This window comes from Mytilus trossulus, chromosome 5 (genome assembly GCF_036588685.1).
Source record: "Mytilus trossulus isolate FHL-02 chromosome 5, PNRI_Mtr1.1.1.hap1, whole genome shotgun sequence".
NCBI lineage: Eukaryota > Metazoa > Mollusca > Bivalvia > Mytilida > Mytilidae > Mytilus > Mytilus trossulus.
The window spans coordinates 87,461,574-87,478,962 of NC_086377.1; positions in this window are offsets into that span (position 1 = coordinate 87,461,574).

Sequence of the window (17,389 nt, forward strand, 5' to 3'; positions counted from 1 at the left end):
CTCCTAAAGGGGTCATTTGACCATTTCGGTCATGTTGACTTATTTGTAAATCTTATTTTGCTGAACATTATTGCTGTTTACAGTTTATCTCTATCTATAATATTATTCAAGATAATAACCAAAAACAGCAAAATTTCCTTAAAATTACCAATTTAGGGGTAGCAACCCAACAACAGGTTGTTCTATTCATCTGAAATTTTCAGAGCAGATAGATCTTGACCTTATAAACAAATTGACCCCATGTCAGAATTGCTCTAAATGCTTTGGTTTTTGAGTTATAAGCCAAAAACTGCATTTTACCCCTATGTTCTATTTTTAGCCATGGCGGCCATCTTGGTTGGTTGACCGGGTCACCGGACACAATTTTTAAACTAGATACCCCAATGATGATTGTGGCCAAGTTTGGTTTAATTTGGCCCAGTAGTTTCAGAGGAGAAGATTTTTATAAAAGATTAATAAGATTTACGAAAAATGGTTAAAAATTGACTATAAAGGGCAATAACTCCTAAAGGGGTCATTTGACCATTTCGGTCATGTTGACTTATTTGTAAATCTTATTTTGCTGAACATTATTGCTGTTTACAGTTTATCTCTATCTATAATATTATTCAAGATAATAACCAAAAACAGCAAAATTTCCTTAAAATTACCAATTTAGGGGTAGCAACCCAACAACAGGTTGTTCTATTCATCTGAAATTTTCAGAGCAGATAGATCTTGACCTTATAAACAAATTGACCCCATGTCAGAATTGCTCTAAATGCTTTGGTTTTTGAGTTATAAGCCAAAAACTGCATTTTACCCCTATGTTCTATTTTTAGCCATGGCGGCCATCTTGGTTGGTTGACCGGGTCACCGGACACAATTTTTAAACTAGATACCCCAATGATGATTGTGGCCAAGTTTGGTTTAATTTGGCCCAGTAGTTTCAGAGGAGAAGATTTTTATAAAAGATTAATAAGATTTACGAAAAATGGTTAAAAATTGACTATAAAGGGCAATAACTCCTAAAGGGGTCATTTGACCATTTCGGTCATGTTGACTTATTTGTAAATCTTATTTTGCTGAACATTATTGCTGTTTACAGTTTATCTCTATCTATAATATTATTCAAGATAATAACCAAAAACAGCAATATTTCCTTAAAATTACCAATTTAGGGGTAGCAACCCAACAACAGGTTGTTCGATTCATCTGAAATTTTCAGAGCAGATAGATCTTGATCTTATAAACAATTTGACCCCATGTCAGAATTGCTCTAAATGCTTTGGTTTTTGAGTTATAAGCCAAAAACTGCATTTTATTCCTATGTTCTATTTTTAGCCATGGCGGCCATCTTGGTTGGTTGACCGGGTCACCGGACACAATTTTTAAACTAGATACCCCAATGATGATTGTGGCCAAGTTTGGTTTAATTTGGCCCAGTAGTTTCAGAGGAGAAGATTTTTGTAAAAGTTAACGCCGGACGACGACGACGGACGACGACGGACGACGACGACGGACGCCGGACGCAAAGTGATGAGAAAAGCTCACTTGGCCCTTTGGGCCAGGTGAGCTAAAAATGTCAAATTTACACTAAAATGCATGAAAATGATCAATATACCAAAACAAAAGGTTCACTGTTACATTATGTACAATAATTATACACTTACCGAAAGATATTACAATTTTATAATGAAGGTTTCGTTGGTACAAGTTGACTTCAAATACAATTGTCAATACATCTTGGAAAACATCTTGATTATATGACCAATCAAAGGTAACATCAAATACAATTATCAATACATATAATAAATTTGTCTTGATCAAATGACCGATTTAAGTTAACATCAAATACAATTATCAATACATATAATAAATTTGTCTTGATCAAATGACCGATTTTAGGTAACATCAAATGTCAATACATATAAAATTATTTTGATCAATTGAACGATGAAGGTTACATCTTATACAATTATCAAACAATGTCAAATTTACACTAAAATGCATGAAAATGATCAATATGCTAAAAACAGGTTTGCTGTTACATTATGTACAATTATTATACAATTACTGAAAAATATTACATTTTCATAATAAAGGTTTCGTTGGTTCAAGTTGACTTCAAATATAATTTTCAATACATCTTAGAAAACATCTTGATCATATGACCGATTAGGGGTAACATCAAATACATGTATCAATACATATAATAAATTTGTCTTGATCAAATGACCGATTTAAGGTAACATCAAATACAATTATCAATACATATTATAAATTTGTCTTGCTGAAATGACCGATTTTAGGTAACATCGAAAGTCAAAACATATTATAAAATGATCTTGATCAATTGACCGATGAAGGTTACATCAAATGCAGTTATCAAAAAATGTCTAATTTACACTTAAATGCATGAAAATGATCTATACACCAAAAAAAGGTTTACTGTTACAATATGTACAGCTATTATAAAATAACTGAAAAATATTACAATTTTATAATGAAAATTTCGTTGGTTTAAATTGACTTCAAATATAATTGTCAATACATCTAAGAAAACATCTTGATCATATGACCGATTAAAGGTAACATCAAATACATTTATCAATACATATAATAAATTTGTCTTGATCAAATGACCAATTTAAGGTAACATCAAATACAATTATCAATACATATTATAAATTTGTCTTGATCAAATACATCAATTGTCAAAACATATTTGAAAAGATCTTGATCAATTGACCGATGAAGGTTACATCGAATACAATTATCAAAAAATGTCTAATTTACACTAAAATGCATGAAAATGATCAATATACCAAAACAAAAGGTTCACTGTTACATTATGTACAATAATTATACAATTACCGAAAGATATTACAATTTTATAATGAAGGTTTCGTTGGTTCAAGTTGACTTCAAATACAATTGTCAATACATCTTAGAAAACATCTTGATCATATGACCGATTTAAGTTAACATCAATTACAATTATCAATACATGTAATAAATTTGTATTGATCAATTGACCGATTTAAGTTAACATCATAAACAATTATCCCAAAAAAATGTCAAATTTACAGTAAAATGCATGAAAATGATCATTATACCAAAAACAGGTTTGCTGTTAAATTATGTACAATTATTATACAATTACTGAAAAATATTACATTTTTATAATAAAGGTTTCGTTGGTTCAAGTTGACTTCAAATACAATTGTCAATACATCTTAGAAAACACCTTGATCATAGACCAATTAAAGGTAACATCATATACAATTTTCAATACATCTTAAAAAACATCTTGATCATCTGACCGATTAAAGGTAACATCAAATACAATTATCAATACATATAATAAATTTGTCTTGATCAAATGACCAATTTTAGGTAACATCAAATGTCAATACATATTATAAAATTATTTTGATCAATTGACCGATGAAGGTTACATCTTATACAATTATCAAACAATGTCAAATTTACACTAAAATGCATGAAAAGATCAATATACTAAAAACAGGTTTACTGTTACATTATGTACAATTATTATACAATTACTGAAAGATATTACAATTTTATAATGAAGGTTTCGTTGGTTCAAGTTGACTTCAAATATAAATGTCAATTCATCTTAGAAAACATCTTGATCATATGACCGATTTAAGTTAACATCAAATACAATTATCAATACATGTAATAAATTTGTCTTGGTCAAATGACCGATTTAAGGTAACTTCAAATACAATTACCAATACATATAATAAATTTGTATTGATCAATTGAGCGATTTAAGTTAACATCATAAACAAGTATCCAAAAAAAATGTCAAATTTACAGTAAAATGCATGAAAATGATCATTATACCAAAAACAGGTTTGCTGTTAAATTATGTACAATTATTATACAATTACTGAAAAATATTACATTTTCATAATAAAGGTTTCGTTGGTTCAAGTTGACTTCAAATACAATTGTCAATACATCTAAGAAAACATCTTGATCATATGACCGATTAAAGGTAACATCAAATACAATTATCAATACATATAATAAATTTGTATTGATCAATTGACCGATTTAAGTTAACATCATAAACAATTATCCAAAAAAATGTCAAATTTACAGTAAAATGCATGAAAATGATCAAAATACCAAAAACAGGTTTGCTGTTACATTATGTACAATTATTATACAATTACTGAAAAATATTACATTTTTATGATAAAGGTTTCGTTGGTTCAAGTTGACTTCAAATATAATTTTAAATACATCTTAAAAAACATCTTGATCATCTGACCGATTAAAGGTAACATGAAATACAATTATCAATACATATAAATTTGTCTTGATCAAATGACCGATTTTAGGTAACATCAGATGTCAAAAAATATTATAAAATGATCTTGATCAATTGACCGATGAAGGTTGCATCAAATGCAATTATCAAAAAATGTCTAATTTACACTTAAATGCATGAAAATGATCAATATACCAAAAAAAGGTTTACTGTTACATTATGTACAATTATTATACAATTACTGAAAGATATTACAATTTTATAATGAAGGTTTCGTTGGTTCAAGTTGACTTCAAATATAATTGTCAATACATCTTAGAACACATCTTGATGATATGACCGATTTAAGTTAACATCAAATACAATTATCAATACATGTAATAAATTTGTCTTGATCAAATGACCGATGTAAGGTTACATCAAATACAATTATCAATACATATAATAAATGTGTATTGATCAATTGACCGATTTAAGTTAACATCATAAACCATTATCCAAAAAAAATGTCAAATTTACAGTAAAATGCATGAAAATGATCGATATACCAAAAACAGGTTTGCTGTTACATTATGTATAATTATTATACAATTACTGAAAAATATTACATTTTCATAATAAAGGTTTCGTTGGTTCAAGTTGACTTCAAATACAATTGTCAATACATCTTAGAAAACATCTTGATCATATGACCAATTAAAGGTAACATCATATACAATTATCAATACATATAATAAATTTGTCTTGATCAAATGACCGATTTAAGGTTACATCAAATACAATTATCAATACATATAATAAATTTGTCTTGATCAAATGACCAATTTTAGGTAACATCAAATGTCAATACATATAAAATTATTTTGATCAATTGACCGATGAAGGTTACATCTTATACAATTATCAAACAATGTCAAATTTACTCTAAAATTCATGAAAATGATCAATATGCTAAAAACAGGTTTGCTGTTACATTATGTACAATTATTATACAATTACTGAAAAATATTACATTTTCATAATAAAGGTTTCGTTGGTTCAAGTTGACTTCAAATATAAATTTCAATACATCTTAGAAAACATCTTGATCATATGACCGATTAAGGGTAACATCAAATACATGTATCAATACATGTAATAAATTTGTCTTGATCAAATGACCGATTTAAGGTAACATCAAATAGAATTATCAATACATATTATAAATTTGTCTTGCTCAAATGACCGATTTTAGGTAACATCAAATGTCAAAACATATAAAATGATCTTGATCAATTGACCGATGAAGGTTACATCAAATGCAGTTATCAAAAAATGTCTAATTTACACTAAAATGCATGAAAATGATCTATACACCAAAAAAAGGTTTACTGTTACAATATGTACAGCTATTATACAATTACTGAAAAATATTACAATTTTATAATGAAGGTATCGTTGGTTTAAATTGACTTCAAATATAATTGTCAATACATCTAAATCATATGACCGATTAAAGGTAACATCAAATACATTTATCAATACATATAATAAATTTGTCTTGATCAAATGACCGATTTAAGGTAACATCAAATACAATTATCAATACATATTATAAATTTGTCTTGATCAAATACATCAAATGTCAAAACATATTTTAAAAGATCTTGATCAATTTACCGATGAAGGTTACATCAAATACAATTATAAAAAAATGTCTAATTTACACTAAAATGCATGAAAATAATCAATATACCAAAACAAAAGGTTCACTTTAACATTATGTACAATAATTATACAATTACCGAAAGATATTACAATTTTATAATAAAGGTTTCGTTGGTTCAAGTTGACTTCAAATATAATTGTCAATACATCTAAGAAAACATGTTGATTATGTGACCGATGTAAGGTTACATCAAATAAAATTATCAATACATATACTGAGTGCTAATGAAAACGCAACACTTGGTTTTTAAAAAATAAAATTTATATTAGAAATGATAATCATTCAAAATAAATTGTTTTTGAAAATTAACAATCCTAACAATAGATCAATATCAAACAAAAATGGTTCATTGTCATCTTTCAGACGCTATAGGTAAACGAAACATTCAATGTCGAATCATCAACTCACAGTCCTAACAAAACATGTTACAACCCCGTTGTGCAGCGCAATCTCGTCAGCGCCGTGGAATTAATCATCCCGAACGTTTAATGTGATCTCGAGGAATATTGTTCCACTTGTCCCGCATATCAAACTCAAGCTGACTTTATGATATTGGTGGTGGTTTTCATCGGCTAAACCATGTCCAACCTGATGCGAAATTTGCTCGATCGGACATAAATCGGGCGAAACACATGACTTTTTGTCAAGATGGGTGCCAAATGTCTATGTAACCACCACCGACGATTTTTGGTACACAATGAATGATTTTTGGTCTACAGAATTCGATATTTACGTCTTACGGCCGTTTAGATGTCACTAAGGAAAGACTTTGGTGCTCTTTAACAATTTCTGCGCAAATGGTGCTTTACTAAAGTTGCTCCAAAGGATCTACTGTGACCACCATTGAACTCTCGTGACCTTTGTACACCCATCACAGTCAATATCGAATATGTTTAAGACCACATGTATCGGTCTAGCTGAGCGTTTCTTGCTTTTTTGAACACGGGATGTCGCTTATCATTAAATGATCCATTTTGGTTGAATTTGTGGATAATTTGGGTTATTGTAGAGGCTACAACTTCAGTCTTCTCGTAATTGTATGCAGTGAAAGGCTTCATTGGATCATGCCCAAAACTGCATGTCGCTGGTTGTCAGAAAGTTCTGGCATTTACTCAGATGTTTATTGCAGTTTCCTCAAAAATAAGGGCGGGAAAATTCATGACATTAGCCAAGCTTTAAATGACAAAATCGTGAAAATGTTGCGTATGTTGAAAAGCGGTGAACTCGGTTTATGTCCGTTCAAAATAATCCTTACTTCGCATTTGTTCCAAAAATCACTCAACCGTAAAGTTGTCGTTAATTGTCTTAAAGTCATTTTAAACCAACTGTACAAAATTCTTATATAAATAAAATAAAAATTATAAGATTTTTTTTATAAAAACAAAAGTGTTGCGTTTTCATTGACACTCAGTATATAATAAATTTGTATTGATCAATTGACCGATTTAAGTTAACATCATAAACAAGTATCCAAAAAAATGTCAAATTTACAGTAAAATGCATGAAAATGATCAATACCAAAAACAGGTTTGCTGTTACATTATGTACAATTATTATACAATTACTGAAAAATATTACAATTTTATAATGAAGGTTTCGTTGGTTTAAATTGACTTCAAATATAATTTTCAATACATCTCAGAAAACAACTTGATCAAATGACCGATTTAAGGTAACATCAAATACAATTATCAATACATATTATAAATTTGTCTTGCTCAAATAACCGATTTTAGGTAACATCAAATGTCAAAACATATTATAAAATGATCTTGATCAATTGACCGATGAAGGTTACATCAAATGCAGTTATCAAAAAATGTCTATTTTACACTTAAATGCATGAAAATACAATATGTACAGCTTTTATACAATTACTGAAAAATATTACAATTTTATAATGAAGGTTTCTGAAAAAATATTACAATTTTATAATGAAGGTTTCGTTGGTTTAAATTGACTTCAAATATAATTGTCAATACATCTCAGAAAACATCTTGATCATATGACCGATTAAAGGTAACATCAAATACATTTATCAATACATATAATAAATTTGTCATGATCAAATGACCGATTTAAGGTAACATCAAATACAATTATCAATGCATATTATAAATTTGTCTTTATCAAATGACTGATTTTAGGTAACATCAAATGTCAATACATATAAAATAACCTTGATCAATTGACCGATGAAGGTTACATCAAATACAATTATAAATGTCAAATTTACAGTAAAATGCATGAAAATAATCAATATACCAAAAACGATTTACTGTTACATTACGTACAATTATTATACAATTACTGAAAAATATTACATTTTTATAATAAAGGTTTCGTTGGTTGAAGTTGACTTCAAATACAATTGTCAATACATCTTAGAAAACATCTTGATCATATGACCGATTTAAGTTAACATCAATACAATTATCAATACACATAATAAATTTGTATTGATCAATTGACCGATTTAAGTTAACATCATATACAATTATCCAAAAAAATGTCAAATTTACAGTAAAATGCATGAGAATGATCAATATACCAAAAACAGGTTTGCTGTTACATTATGTACACTTATTATACAATTACTGAAAAATATTACATTTCTATAATAAAGGTTTCGTTGGTCCAAGTTGACTTCAAATACAATTGTCAATACATCTTAGAAAACATCTTGATCATATGACCGGTTAAAGGTAACATCAAATACAATTATCAATACATATAATAAATTTGTCTTGATCAAATGACCGATTTAAGGTAACATCATATACAATTATCAATACATATTATAAATTTGTCTTGATCAAATGACCGATTTTAGGTAACATCAAATGTCAATACATATTATAAAATTATTTTGATCAATTGACCGATGAAGGTTACATCTTATACAATTATCAAAAAATGTCAAATTCGTATTCATTTAAAGTGCTACTGCATATATATATTAGCACTTCAACGCAAATTAAGCTAGATGCATGGTAAATGTTAAATTACGCGGCCGTGTTTTATTTTCTCAAGAAACCTTTTTCATGCTTGTTTATCTTCCACAAGTAAAACCAAACTTTGAGTTTTCTATCCTGAATAACAAAATCTCGGAAAAGTTTGGTAAAGAACTAATCATACAATTTGTGTTGCATTCTAATGCAATAATAAATCAATACTGATTTGCTCTCGTTTTTTTCTGTATTGTAGATAATCTTAATAAAACGGAAACTTAAGTACTTGAGTATAGTTTAGTAAAGATCAAGATAATTGCAGGTCTTTTATATTAGACCAAGAGGACAAAAAGACCTTTTAAGTTTTGATTTCTAGTTCTGTTAATATTCTGTAAGAGTTTTTTGACGATTCCCGTCGTGCCCTTTCTTTTGAGGAAAGAAACCGCCATTTCCAGACGGCCATTATGACGTCGTTGAAACACGTTGAAATTACGGGAAACAATAGACGACGGTTACGTTTGTTATTACCTCCCCTGAAACTGTTGGATATGCCCTTAACTGTATGGTCAAAAACATGAATGAGAGTTTTTTTTTTTGGTTTATGACCTGAGAAACATTTTTTAAGTTTAAATAAGGCCTTTAACCCTTTATTATACATTTCATGCTGGGCATCTGTAAATTTGCCATTAATACTAAATTTAACACCCAAGTAGGTATAATTTTTTGTGTTCGTTAGGTGGGGATTATTTAAATGAAATTGAGTAGAAAGAAGTCTACCAGAATTGCTAAAAATCATGACTTTGGATTTAGTAATATTAACTTCCAGTCCCAAATTATTGCAATAAATCTGTAGTTTATCAAGACATTCTTGTAGACCCCTAGGAGTTTCAGAAAGCAAAATTAGATCATCTGCATACATCAGACAATTAAGTTTTGTATTATTTAGTTTAACTGGAAAGCAATCCTCATCAAATATATCTGGAATATCATTAACAAAAATGTTGTACAAGATGGGACTTAAATTATCTCCCTGTCTTACTCCTATAAAAGATGAAAAAGTGTCAGTTACATGATTAGGGTCAATTTTCACTGACAATAAAGTTTTACTATATATATCTTTAACAACATTATAAAATAGATCACTAACACCAAGTTTTCTTAATTTATAAAATAAGCCTTCATGCCAAACTTTATCAAAGGCTTTTTTAAAATCAATAAAGCAGGTATATAAATGTTTTAAACCTGTCTGAGTATATTTATCAATAAGAAATTTCATGACAAACATATGATCTGAAGTACGCTTGCCTTTGCAGAAACCAATTTGCTCAGGACAAATGATATTTCTTTTAATACAAAATTTTTCTAATCTTTTAGTAAGAATTTTTGTAAGTACTTTACTGAGACAACTAGTCACAGTTAGTCCACGATAATTTGATGGATCATCCTTTGAACCATTTTTAAATAAGGCAGTTATAAAACCATTAGCCCATATCTGAGGATAGTTTCCAGTTGAAAGTATTTTATTAAAAACATGATTTAAACTTTTAATTATAAAACTTTGACTGTTTTTTATCATTTCATTTGAAATACTGTCTGGGCCACATGATTTTTTATTCTTTAAAGTATGAATTGCATCAGAAATTTCTTTATCTGTGATAAGGATGTCTAACTCAGTAAAAACTTTAGCATTTTCTAAATTATGTAAAAATTCTATTATATTAGGAGAAGGAGTTACTGGTTTTTTGTTAAGATCTTTAAAATATTCAGCCCACTCCGTGCTTGTTATATTTGATGATTTTTCGTTTTTTTTGTCTGAATTTTTAAGTGATTCTAATAAAGTCCAATAACTTTTTGGGTTTTCCTCACGCAAATTATCAAGTTGATCTATAAGATCAGCACGGAATTCTCTATATTTAGTTTTTCTTGCTTTTCTGTATTTTTTCAGTAAAGCAAAGAATGAGGATCTAATATAAGGATCTTTGTTATATTTTTTAAAAAGCTTTTCTTTATCGCATAACTGTTTTTTCGTATTTATAAGGGGAAGGTCAAATCATTTTGACTGTTGACTTTTCTTCACTTTAGCAGTACTATTAACCTTTTTTATAATCTTTTTCTTAATAGAAATATTAGCTGCCTCATAACGGATATTATTCAGATCTTGTATCATAATATTTGAGTCACCAGTATAATTTGTTTTATTAAATGTTTTTATTTTTTCTTGAACTAATGGTGAAACTAGAGCATTTTGGAATTTCTCTGCAGAATTTTCTTCCCATATATATTGGTTTGGTATAGAGTAAACATCTTTTTGCACTGCATTAAATATACAGTTAACTTTTAACATTGTGGATACCTGGCAGTGTCAGAGATGTCGGCTTTAAAATCATGAACCTTAAAAAATAGTATATTACTTAAAAGACTTTCGGAGGATAAATAATAGTCTACCACACTACTACCCATAGGGATGTGGCAAGTAAGCTGACCTATATAATCACCAGGGGTTCTACCATTTAAGATACGGATCCCTGTCTACACACACAAGTCGTTAAGTGTCTTGCCCCTTGTGGATAAAATGCTATCTTGGCTATGACGGACTGGTATATCAAAATCAGGGTTATATTCTTCAAATAAAGATGAGATATTAGTATCTAAAATATCGTTTTGAATAAAGTCTAATTGTTTGGACCCTGTTCTAGCATTTACATCACCAGCAATTAAAATATTTCCCAGTTTGGAATAACTTACTATATCATTTTCCACATATTCAAGAATATCATAGGTTAGAGATTGAGAATATGTTGAATTGGCAGGGGGATTATATACAAAACATAGATATAAATCTTCAGGTAAGCCAAAAAATTGCTTACGAAGTTTAAGCCAAATGTAGTCATTTGTTTTGTGTTTTAAGAATTTTATTCCAGGTCTCAGTGTAGACCTTACATATACAGAAATACCACCAGAGCGTTTTCTTGTGCGTGCAGACATGGGCCGAATAAGATGCACAGCTTTAAAATCTGGTATTTCTAATGCATCTTCAAGAGAGCAATGGGTTTTAAGTAAACAAAAAATATCTTTTTTGTTGAATTCACTAATAAAATCTGAATCACTGAACTTGTTGTATCCTTTTAGTTTAAAACCATTAATATTCCAACAGCTTACATGTAAACTGTTTTTGATAACCATTACACAGAAGGAAAAAATAATTAGACATAAAAAAGACGAAAAAAACTGAGATACCCATAGATATAAATTTGTTGTACAGTAATGTAACAAGTTTTACAGCAAATAGTGTAAAAAAATAAATTTAATTTTACTTATTAGATCATAGATGACATTAATATGATCAAGGAGAGATAACTCAATGACTCCAATAATTTTATAGTAGTAGCAACAGAAAATTAATTTCTGAAAGCTTTTAAATTATTGAGACATTTTGTATGATTGCATTTGTTACATACTGTACTGTTTCACCATGTTTACAAAATGTGTATACAAAAATACAAAAAATTTGGTCTATTGTAAATTGTACCAAAGGATCAATATATGCATGTTTATAATATACATATATGCAAAGTTTATAATTACATGTATAAATGTAGGCCTCATTGGCCAATAAAAAGCTAAACAAACACAAATATTGACTCTTGACTTAAATAAGAGTATATGTATACATGTATAATAGAGGATCAAAACATTCTTGTGCCACATACATGTACATAAAAATAAAATAAAAAATGTTATCTATAATCATCATTAGCAAATAATACTTGCTTTAATAGCTTTGAAAAAAATTAAGATGATTTACGAGTACATATTACATGTAGTTACCACTGAGTAATAAGTTTTGTTTTTGTTTTTTTTATCTTCTACCTGTTTGTTGTGACAAACTTGGCATATAGCCAAACATACTAGGATTGAAACCTGTGTACATAGGATACATAAAAGGGGGTGTGGGGAATGTTGTTCTAAATTTTGTTCTGTTTTGTTAAGAGTTAAAATTCATATTACCTGTACCATGCCAGGAATTCTGGTTTACAAAATCAGTACCTTGTGTGCCTATTTGGGGGTTGTTCTTTTTTTGGTAGTTGTTTCCCTTTTCTGTTGATTGTGATGTTGGATTTTTTCAAGCCCATTTGCTTTCTTGATTGATATTTTATGTTTGATACAAATACATTCATACCTTGTTTATTCAAGTGAAGGCCATCATTGGCTAGGAACTTTTTAACAGGAGTTCCTCTACTACCTAAAATATGATTGTCACAAATTAAGATATCTAAACTGTTTAGATATGTATACTGTAAAAGTACATTACATTTCATAACCTCATCATTAAGAGTTTGATCTTTGAGACAAGCAAATGGCAAGGAGATTGTAATTTTAGCAAAGGTACAATAAGACTTTATCACATCAATTAAATCTGAACAAAGTTGTATACAATCTTCAGGTGTATTATTGCGCAAATCATTTGTAAAGAAATGAATAACAAGAGGCTCTCAAGAGCCTGAATCGCTCACCTTAATTCTTTTGGTTAAATCTCTCATCAATGATTATTTTGGCTTTTCAATTTATTTAAATGTTTTTTGGATCGTCCTACTTTCTTCAAAAGCCAAAAAAAAAAAATTATTTTCTCCTGTGTTCTATTTTAGCCATAGGAGCTATGTTTCTTGACATACAAGGAAATAAAATTTAAAATTTATACTAGATACTCTGAAACTCATTTAGCCTAAGTTTGCCTGAAATTGATACAGCAGTTTCTAAGGAGAAGATTTTTTAAAAGTAAGTCAACATGATGACAAATTGTGAAAAAGGTCTTTAAAGGGCAATAACTCCTTAAGGGGTCAATTGACAATTTTGGTCAAATTGACTTAATTGAAGATCTTACTTTGCTGAACATTATTGCTGTTTACAGTTTATTTCCATCTATAATTATAATCAAGATAATAAACAAAAACAGCAAAATTTCCTTAAAATTATCAATTCTGGTGCAGCAACCCAACAACAGGTTGTCTGATTCATCTGAAAATTTCAGGGCAGATAGATCTTGAACTGATAAACAATAATACCCCTGTCAGATTTGCTCTAAATGCTTTGGTTTTTGAGTTATAAGCCAAAAACTGCATTTGACCCCTATGTTCTATTTTTAGCAATGGCGACCATGTTTGTTGATAGATCAAAACTTTGGATACAATTTATAAATTAGATACCCTAAGGAACATTCAGTTAAAGTTTGAAAGTATTTGGCCCAGTAGTTTCAGAGGAGAAGATTCTTGAAATAGTTTACGACGACAAACGACGACAGACGACGGACGACGACGGACTCCAAGTGATGGCATAAGCTCACTTGTCCCTTCGGGACAGGTGAGCTAAAAACACATTCATAATCTGTATCATAGTTTTGAATTTTTCTCATTTGCTTCTTCAAAAGTTGACACTGTAAGCTTGTGAACAATACAATCTTTTAAGAAGTAGTCTGTATTTATGTACTTTACATGGGAATTGCCCATTAATAGTATTTTATAGTTTGCGGACTTCTTTGATTTACTTTCAATTTTTTCCTGTTCTGCGTCTGGTGAATCCTGGTAGTCAGACAGAGCTTGGTAACGATTTGAAGTATCACAATTGAGGATTGAACTATCTTGTGTTCTTCGTGAGCGAGACATCTGTGGACTTTCTCTAAGAGGTATTGATGTTTCAAGTAACTTCACCGATTGACAAAGGCTAGATAAGTTTCTACTGACAGTATCATTGATTGTGGAGTTCTTACTCAGAATTTCACTTGTAATTTCAAGATTACTATTGACTTGACAATTCTGTTCATTCAGTTCTTTAAATGAGTGAGACACTTTGTCGGTGTTGACTGTGAATAGTTTACCAAGGTTATTAAGATTTTTGGATATAGCATCACTGTCTTTTGAAATTTTATCAAGTTTGTTTGAAAGCTGGCTATAGTTTTCATAAAGTTGAGATTTCTCTTGAGCTTGAGAATTTGACATTTTATCTAATTTGTCACAAAAACTTTTGATTTCATTTCTGTCTTCGAGCTCTTTCTTTAACGTGTTAATAATTTCATCTTGATTTGATTGATGGATGTTAGTTATAGCTGTTACAACACTTTGCTCAATACGTGTGGCAATTTGAAGAACTTCAGGGGATGATTCGGAAGCTTGTGGAAGAATGTTTACATTTTCCCATTTTTCCTTGAAGCATGTTGGCACTTCAGCACAAACTTCACATGTATACTTCCTAGAAGTGTTAACGAGTGTGTACAGTTGATAAATTCGTAGTTTCGTACATTCATAATGTGTCCATTTGTGACATTTGCTACATTCCATCATATGATCATTCTGATCTTTTTTACACGACTGTGAGCACTCAGATTTCAAGTTTTTTTTTTTTGTTACGAGTTGTGACTGAAGGTTCAGACTGTTTGGATTCTGATACATGTGGTGTCTGAAGGGGTTGTGTTTTTGTTTTCTGATAGCAATTGCTTTGGATCAGTATTGTCACAATCATATATCGGTTCAATGTCTTCATTAGTTAAGACTTTGAGATGGTGTTTGTTGAACTGAGATGGTGAATGAAGGGTCACATAGATATATTGTACAGTTAGTGTCATTGGGACAGGCATGTCAAAAATCTGTGGGAGATTAAGTACGGTTGTTTCATCATATACTGGGATGACATTGCATGATTGATAAGTATTACCAGCAATAAGAAATTGAATGGCTTCGTCTATAGTTTTGAAGCCTTTATACACGGCATGGCGAAATCGGTGAACACTGAGTTCACACTTCGACCAGTCGGTGAAGATTCCGGTCGTTAAACCACGGGCTACGCTATAAAAGTTTTTTCTGGACATACTTCATATATAAGTGGCACTGTTTAAGCATAAATATTACCGAATTAGACCATTAAAGACATATATGGGTCAGTTTTTCGTCTTTGGAATCGTCTTCAAAATTTTGCGCCATATTGGTAAAGGGACACAACTCGATAACATACATGCCTCCATAGTACTTTAGTGCATTTGCTACATGCTTTCTAAGTACGAATAATTTGAAGATATTGAATGCTCCATTTCTGATTACCTTTGGCTTAAGATGATAATTGTTGTACTTTGATGATTAAAATATATATTGTTTTCAGTTTTTGGTTTTCATTTACTTAGATATATTATAGCGCATCACATTTGACATCAGTCGTTTACCGTACACATCAGTTTTAATACAAACTAGAAATAAATGTGGTCCGCATCCCCGAATCTTGGGCAAAATTGTTTCTGCTACAATACTCTTCCGACACTGCTTTCAGGATCTTTTACATACTGAAAACGACAAAACTATTTTCCATTACCTGTGTGATGTAAAAAGTAATTGTCACTTCATGTCTTCTAACTTGCAGTCCTCATGAATTTAACACGATCAACAATAAAGACGTTACTTAGAGATACACTCACAAAGCGTTAAAAAGTTGCTAATAAGAAACTATCTTTGCTTTGACTCGTTACAATAAGTTAACTTTAAGAAAAAAACATCAACATCATGAAATTTACTTTCCGTGCATGTGAAAGTGAGGTTGCTTTTGACAACTGAACAATAGTTGATAACGTTATCCTTGACCTATTCGTAATTTGCACCAATTGTTTTCAAAACGTAATGGAAAATAAACTTGTCGTTTACAGTATGAAGAGATCCAGCAATGACTCATTTTCAAAAACATTAATAAGGAAGGAAACATCTGTTTGTTTGAAATGAACTTTCAATTAATGACATAATAACTCTAAACAATTGTTAAATATAAAACCATATTCAAAAGTGTTGTAACAACAACTAGTTCATTTCTACAGCTGATCTGAATTAAAAAAAAACAAAGTCTTTGGACAGTAAGTCACAAATTAGGTAGGAGGGCAAAGTAAAAAAAAAATGGTCCAAATTTTTTTTTTTTTGTCAAATTTCAACATAGTTTTAGTCCATTGTCTTTTACAGTATCTTGATACATATACATTTAAGTTAATAAATCCAAAAGGATATTAAAAAGTATAAAGAAACAAAAAAGTTCTGTAACTTTATTGACATAAACCAATTGAAAAAAATTAAATCAAGTATACCTTTTGGGAATATGATTTCAAACAAATTCTACCAAATTTTCATATTTTTTTCACCCCATTTGATTGCAGAAATCCAAGCATTACTTTTAATGCAAAAATTAATAATCTCATCTTTGATTATAATTTTTTTTAATGTTTTTGGCTATTTTTTGTATCAATTCATTTAAAGTTGATTAAAAAAGTTTTAATTAAAAAATAATTCATCAATTAGTTGATAAACAACCTTCTCCTTATCAAAATTTACCCTTTTTTAAATTCAATGACAAAAAAATTGATAGATAAATCTTTTAAGAAAAAAGATGTATCTAACGGAAAATACATCCAATTTCCCCTGT